Raw genomic sequence first — 15,795 nt, forward strand, 5'->3', positions numbered from 1 at the left:
CCAAAGGACAAATTGTAGACCTTGAATTCTCTATGCAGCAAACACATTCTTCAAAAGCTAAGGACAAATAAAGATTTTTTTTTTCAAACAAAATCTTAGAGAATTTGTTACCATCAAACCTGCACTACAAGAAACATTAGAGGAAGTTATTTAGGCAGAAAGGAAGTGAAATCAGGTCAAAATAGGGATCTACACAAAGGAATAAAGAGCACAGGAAATAGTAAACATAAAAGTTTTTATTATTTAAACTTCCTTAAACTATAACAATGTTAAACCAAAAATAATTAGCTACAAATTGTAGAATTTGTAACATATATAGACATAAAAATATGTTAGCAATAACTTAAGGTCATTGGGGGAAATGAAAATATACTGTTGAAAGGATCTTTTTTTTTTTTTTTTTTTTTTAAGTTTTGAGAGAGAGTGTGAGCATGGTAGGTGCAGAGAGAGAAAGGAAAGAGAGAATCCCAAGCAGGCTCCATGCCATCAGCACAGAACCCCGATGTGGGGCTCGAACTCACAAACTGCAAGATCATGACCTGAGGTGAAATCAAGAGTCAGACACTTAACCGACTGAACCACCCAGGCTCTTATGTTACACAAGAATAGGGATGATATCATTTGAAGATAGACTGCTGTCTTAATCAGTTTAGGCTACTATAATAAATTATCATAGACTGGATGGCTTAAACAACAAACATTTATTTCTCACAGTTCAGCAAACTAAGAAGCCCAAGATCAAAACACTGGCAAATCCAGTGTTGAGTAAGGGCTCGCTTCCTGGTTTACCAGACAGCCATCTTCTCATTGTATCCTCACACTGCAAACAGCAGAGAGAAAGAACAAGCTCTCATGTTTCTTCTTATAAGGGTACAAATCCCATTCATGAGGGCTCCACCTTCCTGTCCTAACTACCTTCCAAAGGCTCACTTTGGGGGTTACGATATTAACATACAAGTTTTGAAGGGACACAAAACATTGAGGCCACAGCAACTGTGATAATTTAAAGATGCATATCACAATCCTTACAGCAATAACTTAAAAAAAAGGTATATCTAAAAAGCCTACAATGGAATACACCAGAATGCTAAATATTAAGTTAATCTCACTCAGTTAAAGAAAGTAAGGAAAAAGGGACCCAAAAAATGGGGCAAATGAAAACTAAATAGCAAGATAATAGGTTCAAATTTAATCAAATATGTAATGATATTAATGTGAATGGTTTCCTTTCCCTGCTTTCTTTTTAACTAATTGAGTATACCTCCATTTTCCTCCTTCCCATCTTTTGAGCTATTGTTGTCATTCCTTTGTGAAGTGCCTTGGTGTAATTTTGTTGCTTACGTTTATCCTGCTTGAAGATCTTTAAGCTTCTTGGATTTCTATTCTAATTTTCCAGAAAAAAAAAATCACTTTAAACTGTTTTTAAATGTTTCTGGTTTTAATTTCTGGAGGTAAGCCCATATCTGTAAGAAATATGATAATATTGCTGCTTTCTTTTTATCAGTTTCATATATCATCTATGTCCTGCTATAATTAGATCAGACTTACCTCATTCCATATCACTTCTCTCCCTCTCTTCTCCATATACTTGTACCACTAAGGCAATCAGAAATTAAAGGAACAAGATGCTGGAGGCCAGGGGAAAAATGAGAAGAGCTGAGCCAACATTCTTTAGTCACTTTTTCCCCTCGAGGCATTTGCTAAATCTGTGCACAAGTAAAGCTAAGTTTCCAGTAAAGAAACTGAGCAGAAGGCCATGACTAAGAGGAAGAGAAATCAGTTTTTGACAGTTTTGTGGAGCTGAAGTGACATAAATTAGAGACTTAAGAAGTAAAGATCCTGGAGAGGAAAAATGGGAAGGAAACAGAATACTGCTCTCTCCTTCCCTCAACACAACTTGCTGGATTCTTAAGCTACAATGGACAAGAGGCTAAGAAGACAAGCAAAACGCCTCTGAGATGCAGAACAGGGTGTTAAGAAGTTTTGAGATATAGAGGAAATAAAGATTAGAATTCAGTGTCCACCTGAAAGAAGGGGCCCTAATCATCACTCCAAGGCTACACATCTTTGTGATAGGATACCATAAGGCAGTAGTGCACCACCGACAGCCACAGCCTCGCCAGCGCTGAACCCTGAATCTAGCAAGCTCTGACGGGACAAAGATCACTGCCACTCTATCTGCCTTACAAAAAAGAGGGTGGAGGGGTTAACCTCTTCTTAGAGAAGATAGGTCATCCAGAACCTCCACAATTTTTATCCCCATTAGGCCAAAATTACCAGGCAGGCTAAAGGAGAGGATCACATGACTGAAGGTCAAGATCCATAGATGATCCAGACGTTGACATTATCATGAAAGGACTTTAAAACGGTTATGATTAGTAAGACAAGAAAAAAAGGGAGGAAAGATTAACAATATTGATGAGAGACAGAAAATTTCACCAGAGCCTTAAAATCTATATTATTTTAGGGGCTGGGTGGCTGGGCTGAGCCTGGGTGGCTCAGTTGGTTAAGCATCCGACTTCGGCTCAGGTCATGATCTCACAGTCCGTGAGTTTGAGCCCTGCGTCGGGCTCTGTGCTGACAGCTCGGAGCCTGGAGCCTGCTTCAGACTCTGTGTCTCCCTCTCTCTGACCCTCCCCCGTTCATGCTCTGTCTTTCTCTGTCTCAAAAATAAATAAATATTTTTTAAAAAATTTTTTAAATCTATATTATTTTAAAATGGAGGGGAAAAAATCAGAAGCAAAAAATATGATTTTTAAAGTTAAGAACTGCATAGATGGTTTATCAGCAAGAGAGGATTAGTGATGATAAATCAATAGAAAATGTCTAGACTGAAGCATGAAAAGGAAAACAAAAAGATGTAAAATATAGAAGACTATTCGAAATACGAAGCATACGGCACACAGTCCAAAGGCCCACCCCAGCAGTTCTCAAACTTTTTCACCTTAAGATATCTTCATGCTTTTAAAAAATACTAAGGTCCCCAAGTGCTTCTGTATATATGGTTATATTTATCAACATTTGTCACATTAAAAATTAAACTAACAAAAGAATTTAAGCATAAGAAAACATAAGCATGTATCACATTAGCCTTTGAAACAGTGATGTTTTCATATATCACGTAGTCTCTAGGATACTATACTATATATTCTCCTGCAGAAATGTGAGTAGAAGAAGTTAGTGGTATTACGAAAATCATCTTGAATTTGTGACTCCCATGAAAGGGGTTTAGTCTTTCCATAACAGGGCAGAAACGTCTAAAGACACCATGGTCAACTATTTCTTAGCCAAAACTAATAAAAGACATCAATCCACAGTTTCAAGCCCAGCAAACCCCAAGCAGGGTGAATACAAAGAAAACTATACCTAAATACATCAGAGTAAAACTACAGAAAACCGAAAAGAAAGGAGAAAATATTAAAGGAACAACAGTAACATTAAACAGAAAAGATATGTCAAACAACAACTGAATGATACCTTGGCAGTTCCTCAAAAAATTAAAAATAAAGTTACCATGTGATCCAGCAATTCCACCTGTAGGTATACACCCAAAACAACTGAAAGCAGGGACTCAAAGAAATATTTCTACATCTATGTTCATAGTAGCATTATTCACAAAAGCCAAAAGGAAGAAGCAACCCAAGTGTTCGCTGACAGATGAATGGATAAACAAAAGGAGGTACACCTAAGATAAAATATTATTCAGCCTTAAAAAGGAAGGAAATTCTGGCACATATTACAACATGAATGAACCCTGAAGACGTTACAGTAAGTGAAAGACACCAGTCATAAAAGAACAAATACTGTATGATTCCACTTACATGAAAGTACCTAGAATAGTCAGATTCAGAGACACAGAAAGTAGAATGGTAGCTGCCAGGGGCAGGGGAAAGGGGAGAATGGGGAGTCACTGTTTAATAGGTACAGTTTGGGAACATTAAGAAGGTTCTGGAGATGGATGATGGCCATGGCTGTACAACAATGTGAATATACTTAATGCCAATAATCTGTATAGTTGCAAATGGTTAAGAGAACAGGTCAGTAGTAGACTTGCATTAAAAATGGGGCGCCTGGGTGGCGCAGTCGGTTAAGCGTCCGACTTCAGCCAGGTCACGATCTCGCGGTCCGTGAGTTCGAGCCCCGCGTCAGGCTCTGGGCTGATGGCTCGGAGCCTGGAAGCTGTTTCTGATTCTGTGTCTCCCTCTCTCTCTCTGCCCCTCCCCCGTTCATGCTCTGTCTCTCTCTGTCCCAAAAATAAATTTAAAAAAGTTGAAAAAATAAAAATAAAATAAAAAAATAAAAATAAAAGAAATGCTGCAGGGGCGCCTGGGTGACTCAGCTGGCTGGGCGTCCAACTTCAGCTCAGGTCATAATCTCACAGTTCCCCGCAGCAGGTTCGCTGCTGTCATCCTCTGCCCCCTCTCTCTCTGCCCTCCCGTGCTCATGCTCGCTCTCTCTCTCTCTCTCTCTCTCTCTCAAAAATGAATAAACAGGAATGGTCAGTTGGTTGGGCATCCAACTTTGGTTCAGGTCATGATTTTGTGTTTCATGAATTCGAGCCCCGCATCGGGCTCTGCGCTGACAGCTCAGAGCCTGGAGCCTGCTTCGAATCTGACTCCCTCTTTCTCTACCCCTCCCCTGCTTGTGCGCGCGCTCTCTCTCTCTCTCTCTCTCTCTCTCTCAAAAAAAGATAAACATTAAAAAAATTTTAATGAATAAACATTTAAATAAATGAATAAATAATAAACAAACAAACAAACAAATGCTGCAGAGAGTTCGTCATGCAAAAACAATCTCAGAAAGAAGCACAGAATGGTGGAGGAAATGAAAATTAACCCAAAAGGGTAAACAGTAATGAATGCTGACTCTAAAAAATAATAAGGATAATGTCTTATGGGCACTAAATGACATGCAAAATTAAAATTCATGACAGCAATAGCTTAAGAGGTAGGAGAGGATAAATGAAAATCAAGTGTTCAATGATCCTAGCACTGTCATGGAAGTGACACAAGTAATAATTTATACTACCATCTATGAGTCAAAGATGCATATTGTAATCCTTAGAGTAATTCCTAAAGATTAAAAGAAGAGCCAATGAACAGGAAAAGAAAAAGTCAACTATCATGAAAAGAAAATCCAAGATTTTTAAGTTCAAAGAAGCTCTCTTTTCGGTATAAAGTCTACACAGCAGCCATTCTGAATATACAGTTAACTGAAAAATGTGTTCACCTAAGTCCTTCTTAAAGCAACTACTAGAGGAAGAACTCCAACCAAACTAAACGACAGGAGAAACTTCAACCAGGAAGACTGGCAGGGCTCTAGTCTTTCCATAACAGGGCAGAGCATATTTAACTGCAACTCTAAGACAAAAAACAAGATCAGGTTAAAAGTCACAAAACATAGTATATAAATATAGTATGTAAAAATTACACAACTAAAAAGAGAAAAGAAAAAATAGAAAGCAGCATAAGCTAGTAGACTGCTTCATACCTAATAACTGGGAGTCAAAGCTAAGCAAATCAGGTACACATCTCCAATCCCTAACCTAAAAATCCCTGAAACAGAAATGTTTCAGAATTCAGAATTTTCCAGATTTTAAAAAGTAGGGTGCATATTTCGTACATTTCATAACATCCCCAGTGAGGTCTTAAGAAGCATTCCCCTCATCTATCACATTAGTATTTCTGCAGCAAAATGTAGGAATATTTATACAACAGTAAATATAAAGACTATCACTGGGGCGCCTGGGTGGCTCAGTCAGTTAATTAAGCGTCCAACTTCAGCTCAGGTCATGATCTCACGGTTTGCGAGTTCGAGCCCACATCAGGCTCTGTGCTGACAGCTCAGAGCCTGGAGCCTGCTTCAGATTCTGTGTCTCCCTCTCCCTCTGCCCCTCCCCTGCTCACGCTCTGACTCTCTGTCTTTCGATAATAAATAAACGTTAAAAAAAATTTTCAAAAAAAAAAAAAAAGGCTATCACTACTTCAGGTCAATGCTTGTCAGGTTTTGTTGCCGGATGAATTTAGACAAGCTTGGACAACAAATGTTTTCAGGGCCTTTGGATTTTTGAACTACAAATTCAATACAAAGGAACCACAAGATCAAAAATACAATTTTTTTTTAATTCAAAGAAAAAAGACACTATGAGATATGGCTTACAGTAGTAACTTCCTCCATGCCCCCCCCCCCAAAACACCTCTTTTACTTAATACTAAGTTATTGTTGAAGGACTACAGTGCTCTAAATTTCCAAGTGGTGGTACTTGCAGAGTAAATTGCTGATGAACATAAAAGTCACTAGGGGGCAGCAGAGCACAAGGAGTGTCCCCGGAAAAGTGGTGAAACTGGCAAAGTACTTACATAGCTAGAGTACCAACTGCTGGAAACATTTCATTCACTAACACAATAAAAGACTTACCGATTAACCTGTAAAATCTGCTTCTAAAACTTCATTATATTCCTTCATTATTTTTTAGTTTTAATTTTTAAATAATTTCACACTGCATGAGTAATACTGAGAACTCCTGTAATAGCCTTTACGCAGAATTCACCAATGTGTAAGTTTGCCACATTTGTTTTATCATTCCTTGTATGTATATATACATTTTTATTTTCCTAAACCATTTGAGCATATGTTCATACACTGAGCCCTTAAAACCGCAGTGTGTATTTCTTCTCTTACCTAATGACAGCACAGTTAGCAAATTCAAGAAATTTACATTGATACAATTATAAGCTAAGTCATAGTCCACATCCCAATTTTGTCAACCGTCCCAATAATATTCGTTAGAGCATTTTCATTTCTTTCTGGAGGGTATCCCATCCAGGATCATCTATTCCCTTCAGTTGTCGTGCCTCTTCAATCTCCTTTCATCTAAACTAGCAGTTCTCAGACTTTTTAGATACAGAAGCCCTTTACATTATTAACAATTGAGGACTCTAAAGAACTTTTCATATGAATTCATATGAACATATGAATATACATACATATTATCATTAGAAATTAAAACTGAGAAAGTAAAAAATTAATTCATTTAAAATTAACAACCCATTAAACATGTTAAAGAATATATTTTATGTTGGGGCGCCTGGGTGGCTCAGTTGGTTAAACGTCAGATCTCATGGTTCGTGGGTTCAAGCCCCTCATCGGGCTCTGTGTCTGACAGCTCAGAGCCTGAAGCCTGCTTCAGATTCTGTGTCTCCCTCTATCTGCCCATCCACTGCTCATGCTTTGTCTCTGTCTCTCAGAAATACATTTTTTAAAAAATGTTAAAGAATATATTTTATGAAAAATAGTTATACATTCTAAAACAAAAAATAGAACAGCTTGTTTTACAGTCATGCAAATCTCTTTAATGGCTGGCTTAACAGAATACATCTGGATTCCATAACCACTCCTACATTCAATCTACTGCAGTGCAGAGTTTTGTCTGAAGGATAGGAGGAAAACCCTCATACACATGCAGTTGGAAAAAACGACAATGTATTTTTAAAGCTTTTCCATGTATTTTTATATATATACATATATACAAATTTATGTTACAACCTCAAAACTTTATGAGTTTCAGAATAAAATCCATTTGTCTTACACTTTGAATGAATGAATCTTGTACCCATATGATTTTGTATCATAGGGCGTTGGTCATCTGAAAATACTGGTTCACTTGGTTTTGTTAAGTCTTTCAAATGTTGACATATTTCATTATACACCCTCAAAAACTCACGCTAATCAGTATCACCATCCAGTCTCATAAGTTTCTAAGTACTGTCAACCTTTAGAAGGGCAACAGGCCACATCTACGAAAACATAAACTTGGAACAATAGTAAATCCCACACAAATAGTGCAAATAATAAATCGGTCATTCTATACAACACAGCAATAAAGATGGACTTGGGGCACCTGGGAGGCTCAGTCAGTTAAGCACCCGATTCTTGATTTTGCCTCAGGTTATGATCTCATGGGTTCATGAGATTGGGTTTGTGAGATCAAGTCCTGCATTGGGCTCTCTGATTCTCGCTCTCTTCCTCTCTATCTGCCTGTCCCCCATTCACACGTACTCTCTCTCTCTCTCTCTCTCAAAAATAAATAAACTTAAAAATAAGTAAACTAAAAAATGGACTTTAATCACAGTAAACAATATTACAGTACCACTGTACATCAGAATTGCTGAAATAAAAAGAGGCGACAACACCAAAATGCTGGTGAGGATGCAGAGAAACTGGATCTCTCATGCATTATTGGTGGGAAGGCACAGAACAGTACAGCCATTCAGAAAAATAGTTTGGCAGTTTCTTAAAAAACTAAACATACGCTTATCATAAAATTCAACAACCGCACTCCTGGGTGTTTATTCCAGAAAAATGACCACCTATGTTGACCAAAAAATACAAAAATTTGTATGCAAACGTTCATAGCAGCTTTATCCATAATAATAAGTGAAAGGTTCTTTCTCTTCTTGATATCAAATATGTGCCGTCTTTACCAACACCAATTGTCTGATTCTCTGACACCAATTCTGACACTTACTACTGGAGTTAATGTCAGACCCCACAAGTTAAGGGCTTAGTTCCAGAAGAATGCCCCCACTTCAGACACCAGCCACAAACAGGGTACCCAAGCCACTCAGATTATGTTTGATCAACTACAAATTCAGGGGTTCCTATGCCCCTCTTCCAGGTCAGGTTCAATAAGTCACAAGAACAACTCACAGAACTCAGGAAAGCACTTACCACTACTGGTTTATTATAAAGGATACAAATCAGGAAGAGCCAATGGAAGAGATCTATAAAGCTGACATGGGAAAAAGGGGTATGGGTAGCTTCCATGCTCTCTCCAGGCACATCACCTTCCCAAGCTCTTTGATGTGTTCATCACCTTAGAATCTTTCCAAATCCCATTCTTTAGGGAATTTTATGATTGATTAAATCAGTGGTCATCGGTGACTGGATTCCATCTCCAGCCTCTTTCTCCTCCCCAGAGGCTGGGGTACGGGGCTAAAAGTTCTAACCCTCTAATCAAAGAGGTCTTTCTGCTGACTAGACCCCATTCTAAAGCCACCTAAGCGTCCCCCAAGAGTCACTTCGTTAGCATAAGCTGAGGTATGGCTGAAAGGGATATATGTTAGGAATAACAAAAGATGCTCCTATCACTCAAGCAATGCCAAGAGTTTTAGGAGCTGTGAGCCAGGAACCAGAGAAAAAGACCTAATATAGATTTCATATTATACCACAGCTAAGAAACTGGAAACAGGCTAGATGACTTCCAACAAGTGGTTAAATTGTGCTACATTCGTATCATGGAATACTATTCAGCAACACAAAAGATTAAGTTATTAATACACAGAACTACTTGGATGAATCTCCAGAGAATTACCCTGAGTGAAAAGAAAAGTCTAATCCCAAAAGGTAACTAATACATACTGTATGATCCCATTTATACAACAATTTTGAAATTACAAAATTTCAAAAATGGAGAGAGATCAGTAGTTAGTAGTTATGAGGTGGGGCAGCAGGGAGGTGAAAATGATAATAAAAGGGTAATGCAAGGGATCCTTATGGTGATGAAACTGTTCAGTATATTGATTGTGTTGGGAAATACACCAACTTACATGAAATAAAATTGTACAAAACTAAATACACATACATAGATGACTACAAGTTAGACATAGAAATATGACTAACACTGGCAGACTGTATCACATCAGTATCTTAATTTTAATGTTGTACTACTATTTTACAGAATGTTACTACTGGCAGGAAATTGGATAAAGAGTACCTAGGATATCTCTGTTATGTCTTACAACTGTATGTGAACCTACAATGATCTCAACAGAAATATCAATTAAAAAATCAGTATACCTAAAGAAAATCTGAATATTGTTTTTATAATTTAACATAAAACTCAGAAGCCACAAAGGAAAAGACTGGTAGATTTTACTACAATAATATGTTAAAGTTCTCTATAAAAACTTGCAATATAGGGGCACCTAGCTGGCTCAATCAGAGGAGCATACAACTCTTTATCTCAGGGTTGTGAGTTCAAGCCCCACATTGGGTGTGAGATTACTTAAAAAAAAAAAAAAAAGTCACGTGTCCGACTTCAGCTCAGGTCATGATCTTGCAGTCTGTGAGTTCAAGCCCCACGTCAGGTTCTATGCTGACAGCTCTGAGCTTGGAGCCTGCTTCAGATTCTGGGTCTCCCTCTCTGCTCCTCTCCCACTCACACTCTGTTTCTCTCTGTCTCTCAAAAATAAATAAACATTTAAAAACATTTTTTAATAAAAAAATGAATTAAAAACAAAAAATTAAAAAAACACTTGCAACATAAATTAGGTCAAAAAACAAAATGAGAAAATGTATTTATAAAACATGTAACAAAAGCTTAACATACATGATATATAAAGAGTCCTACAATATCAGTAAATAAAAGCAAACAACCCAACAGAAAATAAAATGGACAAAGTTTATGAGTTTCCAACTGATAGCAGAAAAAGTAAAACTGGTCAATATACATAAAAGATGCTCAACTCCTCTGATCATTAGGAATTGTGAATAAAAACAAAAATCAAATACTATACAATAGTGTTCACCAGCACCAGTGAATGTTAGCTTCCAACCCCTCTTGCCTTCAGGCCTTCCCAGGAAGCTCAGTATTCTGAATGCTGCATGTAAGTATGTCCAGCAGTGTCTGGAACATAGCAGGGACTCAATAAATATTTACTGAGTGAAGAAATTAATGTGATTCCTCAAAAGTCAGAGGCAAAAATGTCAGGGTGGGAAACCAAAAGTCCATCCAAAAGTCCATAAAAATAATGAATAAATTGGCAAGAATGGTCAAAATCAATTCTCTCAGAACTCTTGATACTAATCAAAAGCTTGCTGAAACCAAGGGAATGATTAATCAAGAAAAAAACAGCTGAATCCCAGGGTTTGAAAAAATCTCCATCAAATGATTAGCTTACCACTAAGTTAAAGGAACATATGCTTCCATGGCCACACCCAACAAATAATACAGACAACAAAATTAGTTCAGAAAATTCACTAAACAAACAAACAACTACAACAAGCAGCAACAACAAACCCTGGAAAGGGTTATGATATTCAAAATGTCTGGTTTTCAACAAAAAAATTATGAGGCATGCAAGGAAATAATAAAGTATGGACCATACATGGGAAAAAAAAAAGGAAACAGTAAAAAGACTTAAAGGAAAGACAAGACTTAAAGGAAACTATGAGAATAATGTCTCACCAAATAAAGAATGTCAATAAAGAGATAAAAATTACAAAAAATAAAATAAAATGGGAATTCTGGAGTTGAAAGATGCAATAACTGAAATAAAAAATTTATGAGATGGGTTTACTAGGAGATTTAAGTAAACAAAGAAATAATCAACTAACTTGGTGACAGATCAATTGAAATTATCCAGTCTGAGGAACAGAAAGCAAAAACATTCTGAGGAGCAGAAAGAAAAAAGAAAAATGAAAAACGTGTACCAACATACACATTATGAAAGTCCTAGGCAGAGAGAGAAAAAGGAACGGAAAAAATATTTGAAAGAAATAATGGACACAAATTTCCAAAACTTGATGAAAGACATGAATATACGCATCTAAGAAGATCAACAAACTCCAAGTATGGAAAACTTAAAAGAGATCCATACTAACGCACATTATAATAAAACTTTAAAAGACAGAATCTTGAAAGTAGCAAGAAAAATGATTTGTCATGTACCGAGAAGTCTCAGTAAGATTAGCAGCTGATTTTTCATCAGAAACCATGGAGTCCAGAAGGTAATGAGATGACATATTAAAGCGCTAAGAGACAAAACTGTTAACCAAGAATTAATTATCTGGCAAAACTATCCTTCAAAATTGAGGAGAAATTAAGACATTCTTGCCTAAATAAAAACTGGAAAGAGTCCATCATTAATAAATTGCCTTATAAGAAAACTAAAGAGAATTCTTCAGGCTGAAATGAAAACACAGTAACTCAAATCCACATGAGGAAATAACATCAATAAAGGTTAACTACACAGGTAAATATAATAGTCAGTATTAATGTACTCTTGGCCTATAACTCCTCATTTTTCCTATCTGATTTAAAAACAACTGTACAGGGGCACCAGGATGGCTCAGTCAGTTGAGTGTCCAACTCTTGATTTTGGCTGAGGTCATAATCTCACAGTTCGGGCTTTGCACTGACAGCACGGAGCCTGCTTGGGATTTTCTCTCTCCTTCTCTTTCTGCCCCTCACCCCCTCAGAATAAATAAATAAACACTTTTTTAAACAACTGTACAAAACAATAACTCTAATCTGTTCTGGTGGGCACACAATGTATAAAGATATAATTTATGACAACAGAAAGACAAGAGGGAATTCTGTAGGAGCAAAGTTTTTGTATACTGTTGAATTCAAATTGGTAGAATGCCATAAATTAAGATGTTAATTGTAATCCCCAAGGACAACCACTAAGAAAATAAGCGTAAAATATATAGTAAAAGAAAAGAGAATGAAACCAAAGTATTAAAACTAGAAAATACCTAATATAATAAATATTTATTTTATAGAAATATTTATATAAATACAATATAATAATATAAATATATAAAATATAAATATGATAATATAATATTAATATACATTTATTTATTTAAATAGATATAAATATAAAAAATACATAATGGAGAAATTTAGGAACAGAAAAAATATAAGATATATAAAACAAACAGGAAAATGGCAAAAGTAAATCCTTCCATATCAATAATTACAATAAATGAAAACAGATTTGTCTTTTAAATTAAATGGCAGAGATTGATGAAATGGATTTAAAATGAAACAAAAACAAACAAAACAGAATAAACATGATCCAAGTATATACTGTCTTTAAGAGACTCATTTTAGGGACACCAGGGTGTCTCAGTTGGTTAATCATCCGACTCTTGATTTCAGCTCAGGCTCTGATTACACAGTTGGTGGGATCGAGCCCTGCATCAGGTTCTGTGCTAATAGCAGAGCCTGCTTTGGATTCTCTCTCTCTCTCTCTCTCTCTCTCTCTCTCTCTCTCTCCCTCTCTCTCTCTCTGCCCCTCCCCCACTTGCACACATACTCTCTCTTTCTTAAAATAAATAAGTAAACATTTTTTTAAAAAGAAAGAGACTCATCTTAGATCCAAAGACACAAATAGGTTGAAAACTAATGGATAGAAAAAGATATTCCACGCAAAGAGTAACCAAAAGATTCACAGGACAAACCAAAAGAGTTAAATTTAGACAAAATAAACCCGAAGATAAAAACAGTTGCAAAAGAAAGAAGACATTACATAATGGTAAAATGGCCAATCCATCAAGATGATGTGATAATTTTTAGATAAACAGCATAATAGTGGTAGCATTGTCGTCTCTATTTTACAGGTTCAGAAAACTAGTATCCAAACACTAGTCTGCAGACATTCTTTCTACAATAATGTACTGTCTACGGTAGAAACAGAATCAACCTTTTAGTGCCTTAATAGGAATCAACATACTAAAAATGAAAAAACTATCATTTTTTTATATTGATAGTGAGTCTCTGGTTAATCTTTAGCCTGTTTATGCTAGTCATCTTTTCAGTTCAGGAAAGGGATATACTAAGTGTACTAACCAAAACATTCAGGCCAAGAACTGTAAACCATGACTAAGATTTGCCTTTAGTCATCTCATGTTCCTTCAGAACACATCACACCTTTGAGTTAACAGCTATCATACTCAATGTTTTTCCCAAAATGCCATGTTTCAGAAGAAAGTGAAGATCACCAAAAAACTCCAAAGTTTAAGTTTGTGAGGTTTCTAGAAACTGTTGAAGTTCAAAACATTACAAAAAACAAGTTAGTGAAAAAAGCAGGATACAAAATCCATGACACCTGTACAGATATTAATGAAATATAAATACATACAGTATATATGTCCATAAATAGTATAATACAGTATTTATAATAAAAATATTCAGGGGTGCCTGGCTGGCTCAGCCAGTACAGCACGTAACTCTTGATCTCAGGATTGTAAATTGGAGCCCCATGTTGGGTGTAGAGATTACTTAAAAAAAAATAAGATCTTTAAAATAAAAATAATGATGTTTATTACATTATCCTAAACACTTTTTATGTATTACCTTAATTAACCTGAAACCATCCCATGATACAGTGTAACAGTATTACCTTCATTTTACATACAAAGAAACTAAGCCACAGATGTTTGCCAAGTCACAGAGCTGTAATTAAAGGTGTAAGTACACTGACACAGAATCCCACACTCATCTATTTCTTTCTCCCCATAAAAAATGTGTGCATGTATGTGTGTATATACACAAATATATAATGTACATATTATAGTTTGCTGTCCCTACATAAAATATACGTAACATTATATAATGTTATAAATATACATGTTACATATACACAAAAAATCTTATTGCATATTTACATATACATGTGTGTGTATTTCAACTACCTAGAAAAAAAGCTGTTAATAATGTAAAACACGTTGCCAACAGGTCAGCACAAGAGCCCCGTGTCACAGTCTTAAACCTGACCCCAGCTTCACCTTGTCTTCAAATGCTTGCTCATGGTTTTGCCGAAGTTAATTCACGCTGAGTTTCTGTCACTTACAACCAGAGTCCCAATCAATGTAAACACGTATTATTTTCATAATCAGAAGAAAAGCAGAAAATATTTTTAAACTATTTATTTTTAAGTGGTCTATATGTAACATGTTGTATTATTAGAATATAAACTCTAAGAGAAAAAGAATAATAGCTTAATAAACAACAAAAACATGCCGGCAATATACTGAATTTCCTAAATTCCCAAATGCCCCTACTCCAGTATAATCAAAACAAGTAAAAAAATCATTTATTTCACTAGAGCAAAGCAGGATTGAAAGAACATAGTTCTTCCACCACATTACAAAATAACCTGATTATACAGGGATTTTCTGTAGCATTTTTTGTTGTTGTTATTCTATGTTTTTTCCTTCTGTATATCTTCAGTACAGCATATGTATGATGAAGCTGCTTTAGGAAAACTGAAGGATTCCGTATGCTAAAATACTATATTTTAACCTTAAGGAGCAGCTGTATACTCTTAGTTGGCAAACTGACAAAACTTTCCTTCCACATATATATACCAGATTAAGCAATGGGATGGAGTTAAGCCTAATTCTGACTGTTTTTCGCTTTAAACTACCTTAAGCCATCTGACACCAAATTTCACTGAATAATTGACGTTATTTGCTTCATTTAAAAAAGAGGAAATGAGGAGTACCTAGGTGGCTCAGTCTTTAAGCGTCCAACTCTTGGTTTCAGCTGAGGTCACAATCTCATGGTTCGTGGGTTCGAGCCCCGCATCAGGCTCTTTGCTAACAGCTGGGAGCCTGGAGCCTGCTTCAGATTTTTGTGTCTCCCTCTCTCTCTGCCCCTCCCCAACTTGTGCTGTCTCTGTCTCTCTTAAAATAAATATATAAACTTTAAAATAAAAAAAAAAACTTTTTTTAAAGAGGAAATCAAAGAAAGAAGGAAAGAAGGAAGAAACTGGCCCTCAGCTATCACAACTCCCTTGACAATGATTTTCCTCACCTGTGTAACTGCTCAAATTGCCAAAAATCTGAGGTTGCTACTAAGCTTTAAACAGGATAAGAATCTAAGTCACTGCAACTTTTTCAATTAAAAAAAAAAAAAAAAAAAAAAAACACGGGGCGCCTGGGTGGCTCAGTCGGTTGAGCGTCCGACTTCAGCTCAGGTCATGATTTCACAGTCCCTGAGTT

General features: G+C 36.1%; 1 protein-coding gene and 1 long non-coding RNA gene across 17 annotated transcripts in view; one reads left to right on the forward strand and one right to left on the reverse strand.

Moving 5' to 3' along the window:
• Positions 1-15,795, reverse strand: part of EXOC6B (exocyst complex component 6B) — a 612,462-nt gene that overhangs the window by 540,018 nt on the left and 56,649 nt on the right. The window lies entirely within an intron of this gene.
• Positions 8,980-9,841, forward strand: LOC122216192. The gene is made up of 3 exons (XR_006200779.1): positions 8,980-9,099; positions 9,233-9,405; positions 9,740-9,841. It is a non-coding gene; the product is annotated as an uncharacterized LOC122216192 (long non-coding RNA).

Source organism: Panthera leo, chromosome A3 (genome assembly GCF_018350215.1).
Source record: "Panthera leo isolate Ple1 chromosome A3, P.leo_Ple1_pat1.1, whole genome shotgun sequence".
Classification (NCBI taxonomy): Eukaryota; Metazoa; Chordata; class Mammalia; order Carnivora; family Felidae; genus Panthera; species Panthera leo.